The following is an 11,585-nucleotide window of genomic DNA, read 5'->3' on the forward strand; positions in this document are numbered from 1 at the left end:
GAAAATTGCTAGGTTGTACGAAGACATTTCTCATTCTGTAAGGATTTAATCGTACGAGTTAATTTACACCCACTGTGAATGAAAATTGTTAGATCGTACGAGGGCATCTCTAAAGGGTCGTATCTCTGTCTCTTTGTCGGAATATAAATTAATTATAAGATAACAAATCAAGCATATATATATTAATGGAATCCGGGTACTTTTGCCCCGATTACCTGTTCGCTCCGAGTGGTTTTGCTCCGTTTCCCTGTTTGCCCTGAGTGGATTCTGTGATTCGAATAATTTTCTTCAAACGAACGGCTTACTTGATGTGTATTTAAGCAAAAGTTGATTGATCAGTGAGTAATAAGATCAACATAATTAATGATTACTATAATTAAATGATATGATTTGGAGCGTAGTTAGATTCGAGCATATATATTCCAATAGAGCCGTCATGGCAGCGCAGTCGGTAGAGCGCTCGCTCTGGGATCGGAAGATCGTGTTTGAATCACGGCTGCGATTAAGGACATACGCAACGTAGTTTGAACTTTATTGTCTTCTTCCCTGGAGTTGAAGAGTTCCAATACTTAAAGGAACTGTGTGTAACATTTTAATGTCTATATATGGTGTTGTACACTTCTTCTAAAGCAAGTTTGGATGAACAAAACATCTAGAATATATGTTTAGTAATTTTTGTATATTTTTCTTTGAATTATACAAGAATTTTCATCAATTGATATCTTTTCAAAACCCCTGGTAAGGCATGCTGATTTTTTGTCTACGAACATCTGATGGCACTATGATCTTAAATTAAGAATATCTTGAAAATTTATCAGTAGGTAAGGTACATTGCGTATGTCCTTAAGTCGATAAAAAATAGGTAGCAACTGTTCCTTCGCCAAGCGCTTGATACTCTGAAGTGAAAGTTTCGGGTCCTTCGGATGAGACCTTCAAATGCTGATTGACGTTTTTCATACTTATTGTTAGGCAATTATTTACTCATTGAATTGTCGACGGATTTTCCCGTTATTTCCCGATCATGACAAGGAGCACACGGCGGGTGTGACCGGTCGGCAGGGAATGCTCACTCCTCCATGGCACCTGATCCCACCTCTGATGTTTTGGAGGTCCGTGTTTGCTCTGCACCCATTTTGTAATGTTTAATGGACTTCTGAGCTTGAATACTGATCGGTATCTCCATATATTTCATCCTTATAACCGAGGCTCCGTGTCACGGTAGGCGTTGGCATGATAAAGGAATTCTGGACTTTTAGGCACGGCGATGTTTCGGCACCCCGACGGTTCTGCACCTGCGACGATGTTTCGGCACCCCGACGGTTCGGCACCTATCTAAATATTGAGTTATACTATGAAGACAAATTAGTTTAACATCATAAAACTTATGATTATATACTACTATAAGGAAATAGGTCTGTTTGAAATCATCTTTCCGATCAATAACATAAGTTACTTTGGGAAAATAGAGCTAAAAGATTGATCAATATCGAATTTTGCTGCCTAGTGAGAAGAATGGGTATGTAGTATAGTAAAATGAAATAACTGCACATTTTTTTTTCTAACACTGAATGATAAAATAAACATTTGGTTTTCATTCTGGTAAGCATGATATAGAAGTATCTGTAAATATTTATTGAAGCCTCAAGTTATCTTAAGTTATTAGTTCTGATAATATTTGTACATCACAGACACTTGTTTATGTAATTAATTTTTAAACCCATTTAGTATAACACAAAGGTATTATTACGTATTTTTGGTTAAAACATCTATTTCAGGATCATTTAGTGCTTGTGTTGTTCTAAGAATACTTCCCGATTTTTTTTTCCCATTTTGTTATTTTTTCTTGGAAAACACTTATAACTGTAAATATTGACTTTTATGTACAACTTTTTCTGTATATATACTCAACAGGTCAAGGGGGACTGGCAAATTTTTTGAATCAGTTATTTCATCCAAACAAGGACAGATTATTTATTTTCTCTTTCACTGAAAAAAAAAGAAAATTGACTGTCTCATAAGAAGTACAAAAACACACACACACACACACACACACACAATTGATAAGTGTGTAATATTTAAAATTTATTGATTATGGAGATCCATAATTATATTAAATAAAACAAATATATATGGGTTTTTTCCCACTTCATAAACTCGTCAAGTCTATAAACATTTATATATATACATATTTAAATGAAAGACATTATATTACATGTAGTATTTGACCTGGCGCTCTATCATACAGATATTATGAAAACATACAAATATGAATAAATATGCAATAAGCTGTGGTAATAGGGGCATATAAATACTAGTCACTGGGTCCATAAACGTTGGTACACCTCCGTAAAAGCTGACTGGTAGTCATTTCCCCCTCCAAATACTGCTTCCATGCAGCAAATAGTTTGCCATTGACATGGGTTGTCCTCTTTTTGTGTATGCGGACCATCTTCCCTTCTGAAATCAACTTAGCTTGGAGAAGGATCTGTTTTGCTTCTTTGTGCAATTCAACCAACAACAAGTAGAAGGGAACAGGACCTCTTTGGGCAACACGGCTGTTAAGCCTGTTGTGTCAACCCTCTACATCATTGTTGGTTCGAATGGAGAGCATAAAAACACTCCAGTTACGCACAGGAAAGGTGGTGTTGTTTAACCACTGGCGCCACATGTATTCCATGAGGGAATCAAGCATGTCTGTCCGGACACGCCGATCCAATGGATGGAACATCTCGGCAATGTGCTCTGGTGGTAAAAAAGGGAGGGCGAGCACTTGCCGTATGAACTCCTGGACCTCCTCTCGTGTTGTAAGCTCTCTATAAAGAGGAAATACTTAATTTTTATTACATGTATTGTGCAACATTCTGTCATAAACATTTGTAAACAAAAAATTTTTATTAAGCCTTATATTATTAAGAAATGAATATTTTGTGTAAAATGTTTATATTTACTGTAAAATAAAATAAATAAAGAAATGTGTCTATCCTTATAAAAGATTTTTTTTTTAAATACACGTTTGTACAGATGTACCTGCAAACCCAGTTCTTGGGCCTTTCTGTATACCGCCTGGATCCAGTGGAAAACGCAGCCTTGGATGACATATCTACGGAATCTGTCGTGTACTGCCCTCCAAATGGTTGCCTCAAAGTCTACAACAAAACTATGGAAAACGATGTTATCTGGCAGGAGATGGTCAATTGTCCCGAGAACCTGAAAAATTGCAAGAACTTTCAATGGTATGCAGCATATAAATTATAACTAGGTTAAGTTTTATAGTAACGTCAATTTTTGCTGTCATCTTGATATATTTTTTGAATTTAATATCTAGTCTTTTTTTATTCATTACTTTAATAGTAATGTAACGTCGCCGTAGCGTTCAAAGAGGGATAACTCTAAATTTTCAATCCTCGGAATAAAATACTCTGAAGTTCGTTTAAAAGTTAATTTACATTATTTACACATAATATTAAAATCACAACAACATCCAAGAATAACACATAAATTTTCCACAATATTTTCACAATATGTTAACTTATATCCTATATGTCAACTCCTTTACTTCTCTACTACCAGTCTCTCTGTCTGAAAACATCCCCCTATATATAACATTGGGGCATTGCTCGCGAGGAGCAATGCATTTTGACCATTACATAATAATTTAGTATTGCTCGCGCGGAGCAATGTTATGTAAACAACTGACTATCTAAATATATAATAACGGAATCAAATATAACAAACATAATGAAATAATTAAATATCGTTACAACTTCCCCCCACTTAACTTTTGACTCCGTTCAAAAGGAACTATTCACACTCTTAATTACAGGGGAAAAATATTATAAAACATCATTGACACAACAATGGACATGAAAAATATAATTAAAATTGACCCAGTGAAACATAAAGTATAAACAAAACTTTCTTCCTGTCATAAAGTAATATAAACATGATATAAAATCACATTTATAATAAATATTTTCACAATTATTTACAAAACTTTTATATACATCCAAATCATAAATCTCCCTTCACAAGTCTCACATTTACATGTTCATCATTAAAATGTTTTGGCACTTCATCCAAAATGTCTGTGGCTACCGCCGCAAAGTCAATGTCTTTAGGGTCGATATCCTCTGAATACACGATTTGCGAATCCCGCGATATTTCTTCTGTCCCGCAAGGGTCGCGTCGTACGGAGCGGTTCATCACTAAACAAATGGTTGTCTTTGTCACCGTACAATTGTTTTTGACATCTGTTTGGTCTCCGGTCTCCTCTCCAGAATCATCATCACTTTCAGCGTTCTCGGAAATAATCACATGACGCGTATCTTCAGCTTCTGTGTTCTCCGATATCACGGTTCTTACATCACAAACAGAGTCACTACCTCCGAGCAAGTTGTCGATGAAGTCGAAGTCTGTAGAATACACAGATATCTCTTCTAAATCGTCATTATCGATTAACTGGTTCACCGGTTCACTACGATCTTCTTCATCACTGGAGATATCTTCATATAAATGACCAAGAACATAGACAGGTTTCTGCATTTCTTCATATCTCGCTCTCTCAACTTTTCTTCTTTTGTGGTCCATGTCTTGAACATTTGAAGATTGGTGCACTGCTAACAAGTGTCTTTTTAGGTTGAATTTTCTTAGAAAGAGCCTCTGGCAAAATGAACATTTGTATGGCTCTACATAGTTTTCATGCTGTTCGCGTTTGTGTTGGTCTAAATTACTTCTAGTCGAAAAACACTGTTCACAAATTTCACAAATCATCTGGTCAGTTACTGTCTCTGAAGCGAACTGGCCTCTTTATAACACGTCCATGTCGGGTAGTCTTGGTTCTGGCTTCTGATTGGTTGTCGGCGAGTGACTTATCATTCTGGGTAAGACTATGGCGCGTGTCTGCCGGCGACTTCAAACGTTTCCTCCTCGCTGTCGCGCGTCGCTCGGGGACACGTGCGCTGACTGTCTGGTCACTTGTATATTCCGTCGGGGTCATGGGTTTTTTTTTTAATTTACTTCGGTATGGCTTTAAGTTGTCCGTATGAACGATTATGGGTTTTGAAGTTTTTGAATGTCGAATTTGGTAGAGTACATCACTTAATCGTTTCACAACATACCAAGGACCAGTCCAATTTCCTGCTAATTTTGATTTTGTTCCCTTAATTATTTGCCGTTGATTTCTCCTCACTAGGTCTCCAATATCGTAATTTACCTCTCGCACTTTTCTGTCATAATTACGTTTTTGACGATATACGTCTTTTCCTGTCACATCTCTCACAATGTCGTATAATTCACAAAGGGAATTTTCCAGGGTACGCACATATTCTGCAGGTGTAGAAACACGCTCTTCTTCCCGATTAACATTTTCTGTCACCAATTCAACAGGTAATCTCATTTCTTCTCCAAATACCATTCTGTATGGCGTAATCCCAGTCGTATCATGTACTGTGCTGTCATATGCGAATACAACTCCATCTAAGAATTTATCCCAGTCATTTTGATGTACAGAAATGTACTTTGATAGCACATCTTTCACAGTTCGGTTTAACCGTTCAATCATTCCATCTGACTGAGGATGATAAGCGGTAGTGCGCGTTTTGTTTATCTGCAACATTTTGCATAATTCCTGGAATATCTGGCTTTCAAATTGTACACCTTGGTCCGAATGTAATTCCTGGGGACAGCCATATCTCTTGATCTAGCCTCGGAATATGATATTTGCTACTGTCTCAGCCTAAATATCGCGAAGGGGAAATATTTCCGTAAACTTGGTGAAATAGTCCGCAATCACTAAAATATACACAAATCCGTTGTTTGTTTTAGGGAACGGGCCAGCTATGTCCACTGCTATTCGCTAGAATTTCACACCACTTAGATAAGTTTTCATGTATGCACGTTTCTTCTTACTTGGATGTGTTCGTTCCTCACATATATCACAAGAAGTCACATAATCATGTACACTTTTTCTGAGATGAGGCCAATAATATTGACTTTTATTTATCTTGTCCAGTGTTCTCCTGACGCCCATGTGTCCTGCTGTCTGTGCATCATGGAAATTCCACATAACATTGTCCCTAAGACTTTTCGGCACACAAATCCGCAATCGCTCACAATCACTGTCAATCCATTTGATACACAGTACGCCTTGTTTCACAGTTAGTAATTCCCAGCGAGCATATAGGAACTTGCTTTCAAATCCTAATGAGGAAATCGAACTAATTGGTGGTTTCTTAAATTCGGAATCTTCTTTCAATTTAAGAAATCTAAATATATCCTTGTCAGTCAACTGTGCCTCCCTAATATTTCCCAGAGTTAAGGAATCCTCTGGTTGTTTCTTTTGCCTTGCTCGTAAAGGTCGGTTAGCTAGTACACTGACACTACTAGAATTCACAGGTGATACGTCGTCATCAAATAAACCGTGAAGCGAATACACATTATTGTTCACATTTACAGGCAAGGTTCTTGGTTGTTCTACATGATTATATATTGGTCCTGAATACTTCTCTGTAACATCCAGTTTACATTGTTTGCACGTAATTCCATGTACATTAATTCTGCTCAGACTATAGGCATTTCCGTGTCGCTTCCCGGGTCTGTGTTGTATCTTAAACGTAAATGCAGCTAACTGTTGTAACCATCTCGCAATCTGTCCATCCGGATCTTTAAATTTATGCAACCATACTAGAGATCCATGATCTGTCCTTAATGTGAATTCGCGACCAAGTAAATATTGTTTGAAATGTTTGATGAAGAACACAAGTGCTAACATTTCTTTGCGTGTTACACAGTAATTCCTTTCTGCTGTTGACAATGTTCGGCTTCCATACGCAATCACTCTTTCATTTCCATCTTGAATTTGAGATAGAACGGCTCCTATGGCATCACTACTTGCGTCCGTATCCAGAATAAAGGTCCCTCCATTTACGTCTGGATAACCAAGAATAGGCGCACTCACTAGCTTACGCTTAAGCAAACAGAAAGCGTCATCACATTCTTGAGTCCACGTCCACATCTTATTTTTGCTGGTAAATTCATGTAGGCATCTTGCAATTTTTGCAAAGTCTTTAACAAATCGTCGATAGTAGGACACGAGGCCTAGGAAACTTCGGAGTTCACCGACATTTGTTGGCGTTTTCCAGTTATTAACTGTGTCAGTTTTACTAGGGTCTGTTTTAACTCCTTCTTCTGAAATAACATGGCCTAAGAATGTCACTTCTTTCCTAAAGAATTTGCATTTCTTAGCTTTTAATTTCAAATTAGCTGAATTCAGGCAATCAAACACTGATTTAAGATTTTTCAGGTGCTCGTCAAATGTTCGATTATAAACAATGATGTCGTCCAGGTAGAGAACGGTAATATGCCACTGTAATCCACTGAGTGTTTGTTCAATGACTCTCTGAAAAGTGGCGGGGGCATTACACAACCCAAAAGGCATGACGTTGTATTGGTATAATCCCCCTCGAGGTGTTCCAAATGCAGTTTTTTCCTTATCACACTCACGCATTGGAATCTGATGATAGGCCATGTTTAAGTCTAATGATGTAAACCATTTTGATCCAGATAAAACGTCTAAATCGTCAGCAATTCTGGGGATCGGATACGCATCCTTAATTGTTTGAGCATTTAACCTCCGATAATCAACACAAAGTCTCCAAGTTTTATCCTTCTTCTGGACTAACACTAAAGGAGACGACCATGGACTCAATTAACCCTTGATTCTTTAACTTTTCAATTTCCGCATCTAAAATATCTCTCTTAAATATAGGAACTCTCCTCACTGGTTCTTTAAATGGGGTCTCGTCACTCAAATCAATGCGATGTTCACCTAAATTTGCACGCTGTGCAGGCAGATTGGGGTCTGCAAATGCGTCTTGATGATTTAATAAAAATGTCTTAAATTCACTTGCTTGTTCCGGGGACAGGTTTTCGCATCCTTCGCGAAACATATTACATAAAAACTCGGGAAGTTCAGCTGATCCATTTCCCACTGATACATTACACACCGTCATATCTTCCTGTTTAAAAGAATCCAACACATCCTTTACTGGTGTCAATAATGCAATCTCTGTGTTCTTCTTAACACAAACTCCGCTGTCGCCTGGGTTAAATACTCGCGCATAAATAATTCCATCTCCGGAATTCACTAACACATGCGCAATTGCGAGTCCATGCGTGTGGACAAACAGTTTAAGTGGCACTAAAATTCCTTCCTTGGATTTTGTACCCGAAATCACTCTTGATTTCATCACGGCTTCATACTTCGGGGGAATTACTTCATCCTCCATTGAAACCACCAGGCAGCCTTGATCTTCATCACTTGTGTGCGCACAATTTATCATCATATGATTACTTTTATAGTCCCACTGGCACTCAAACTTAGTCATAAAGTCCTGTCCAAGCAAGTTACTTTTCACTCCTCCAACAAATATGCGAAAATATACACTTATTGGCCCTATAGTTAATAACATTTTTGCAGTTCCTATAACATTAAGAGTAGTTCTATCAGCAGTCTCGAACTTTTTCCGCGCACGCTCTAGTACAGGTCTCTCACGAGGAAGTATACTGTAGTACATATCCTCTGTAATGAAGGTATTTATCGCACCTGTGTCGATTTTCCACTCCAATGGCGTACCTTGCACTAACCCTTTTACAATCATTCCGGGTTTGCCCTCCACGATAACCCCAGGCTTTACCGCCCCTGAGTTGAAATCTATGTGCGCTTCATCTAATTCATTTTTCGTCTTAGCAAATCCAATGTGATGTTTCACATCCACTGTACTAGGCCTCTCATGTGCTTTGACCTTGACCGACGCATGGCCTACTGCCCCGGTCGGTTCCGGTTTAACTGCGGATTGACATTTTGTTGAATACGCTGGTTCTCGCGAGTTCCGGTCCAACCACTCTGTTTGGATCTATTATCACGGTCCCCCTTTGGGCAATCTCGTATTAAATGCTGCGTGGAATTGCATCTGAAACATTTTTTTATAGCCTTGTTCAAACTAGCTGCTGATTTATCTTCCCTTTATCGCTTGTCTCCCTGAGCATTCCTTACATCATAAACTTGAGGTGGATACGTTTTGGGGTTTAACTTCCTGTTTTCTGTAAAACGAATACACTCTTCCTGCATGGCTGCTGTGACAGCCTCTGCAAGAGAGAGTTTTTGGTCTGGTCCGTTTAACAGCAAGTCTAAAATCATCATTTACACTGCAGTTGTCCAAAAACGTTTTCATGGAACTTTCCGATACATATACCCTATTGTCAGGATAAGCTCTCCTGTACAAGTCCTCTATGGCCTGCCCAAAATCTCGGAATGTTTCGTTATCCCTTTTACGTCTTAATTTTGCCTCAGCAATATAGCTGTCTTTCAATGCCGTATGACCAAATCGTTGATTTAAAGCATTTTTCAGGGAATTATAATCTTGTAAAATAGTCTCCGGAAGCCCGCATGCGTAAGCTTCAGCCTGGTCTCTGAGTGTTGTTAATAGAATTCGTCTAGTACGTTGTTCTGTCCATTGGTTTAGGTTTGCGACATTCTCAAAATATCGTATAAATTCACTCCAGATTGCAGTTCCGTCTCCTTTAAAGGTGCGTTTGAGGGGTATATTAGCCAGGGCATTTCCGGCTGGCATTCCTGCAGATAAATAGGTTGAATCTACAGGTGAAGATGGTTAAAATCGTGTTCGTCGTCTTGTTGTGCTCGTCACAGGGGATCTAGGTTGTTCACCGGCATCTTGACCTCTATTAGAGCAAAATTTCCACATAGCACTTAACAGTATGACACATGCCAGAGTTAGCACGACAAGAAACTGAAATTCCCATGTAAATTGTATTTCTAGGTGTGCCGGGAGCAAATGGTAAAGTCCAGCAATCACTGATGCACAAAACACCACAAACAAAATCCAGAATGTTACAAATCCTTTCCATCCCCAACTGTTCTCAGTTTCTTGAACACTTAATTCTGTTTCGGGTCGTACTGGCGTTCTAACATCGAAATCGTCTTCTGGTGTGTAGGGTAAATCTGTACATGTATTTTCAAACTCTGGTAATAAATTCCGGCGCACCGAGGGAGTTCTTGGCGCCCTGGGTGTCTCGGGGGTTCTCACAGTGTCCATTACTATTTCCTGTCTTCCTGAATGAGTCCAGAATAACGTAATCACAATCACAATATGGGTCACAAACACAAAATAAATAAATAAATCCAGTTTGAACAAATTTAATCCATGGCGTAAACGAGTTTTAATTTACGGTCTGCTCCTGAAATGCTCTTATCCTACATCCACAAAAAGGACACTTGTAGAAATGGACCTTCCTACTGTTTTTGCAAATCCAATGACGATTGTCATCCTTTGTAAACATAACAAAGCAATTTGGACACTCTTTTCGAACACTAACGTCTATGCGTCCGGAAAGCAGAAATCGTCCGTCCTCCGTAATCGAATATGTATTCACAAACTGCGGCATTTTGCACTCAATAATCCATGTACAAGAAAACTGATAAATCCATAAATCACAAGAGAATACAAATTAAAACACTAATGAAGTGGAATAAAATCCACACATTAAATAAAATCCATCGAATAAATTACATCCCACCGCTGCCACCAGTTGTAACGTCGCCGTAGCGTTCAAAGAGGGATAACTCTAAATTTTCAATCCTCGGAATAAAATACTCTGAAGTTCGTTTAAAAGTTTATTTACACTATTTACACATAATATTAAAATCACAACAACATCCAAGAATAACACATAAATTTTCCACAATATTTTCACAATATGTTAACTTATATCCTATATGTCAACTCCTTTACTTCTCTACTACAAGTCTCTCTGTCTGAAAATACCCCCCTATATATAACATTGGGGCATTGCTCGCGAGGAGCAATGCATTTTGACCATTACATAATAATTTAGTATTGCTCGCGCGGAGCAATGTTATGTAAACAACTGACTATCTAAATATATAATAACGGAATCAAATATAACAAACATAATGAAATAATTAAATATCGTTACAGTAACATTATTCATAGCAACTTTAGTTTGATAAACTTACTTCATAATAATCAGCCTTTCTTTTGCTGGACATGAAGCAAAATGCCAGAGGGATTTGCTTCATGTTAGCACCACTACGGATGAAGGAGTGGATGGTGAAGAGCTGCATCCAAGGTTTGTTTACCACTCGGAATGTGGCGTCCAAATACCACGTTTTGGCCTTGGCCGGAGCTGAAGCTGGTGGTCAGTATACATCAGAAATGCCTGGACCAGAAACGTAGACATCAACATGTCTGAAGTCTGGCATCTGCTGCTCCATAAAGTTTGTGTCAAGCTATAAATTTACAAAACGGAAGGTAAGTCTCTAAAGTTAATCTTAAATTAAACAACATTTTTGATGCTTTGATCTATATGAAATTCAACGTTTCTGCACAAGTATACTTTAGTGTATGTACAAAAAATAAATTATTTGCTAAATATGGTATTGTAATGTTGAAATTATCTCAAAATCTAAATCCTTTGGATCTTGTGGCCGCGGGTTCTGTCTAACCCTGTTCTCAATTCTGGTTATGTTGACAGGGGGAGCATCAACA

The 11,585-nt window shown here is 38.1% G+C and overlaps 1 pseudogene; it reads right to left on the reverse strand.

The window, feature by feature from the left end:
• Nucleotides 1-2,311: 2,311 nt before the first annotated feature.
• On the reverse strand, nt 2,312-11,311 carry LOC133199165 (uncharacterized; annotated as a pseudogene).
• Nucleotides 11,312-11,585: the final 274 nt, after the last annotated feature.

The sequence above is a fragment of the Saccostrea echinata genome, unplaced genomic scaffold (genome assembly GCF_033153115.1).
Source record: "Saccostrea echinata isolate AGI-Se365-2 ecotype Australia unplaced genomic scaffold, CSIRO_AGI_Sech_v1 ptg000033l, whole genome shotgun sequence".
In the NCBI taxonomy this organism is placed as follows: domain Eukaryota; kingdom Metazoa; phylum Mollusca; class Bivalvia; order Ostreida; family Ostreidae; genus Saccostrea; species Saccostrea echinata.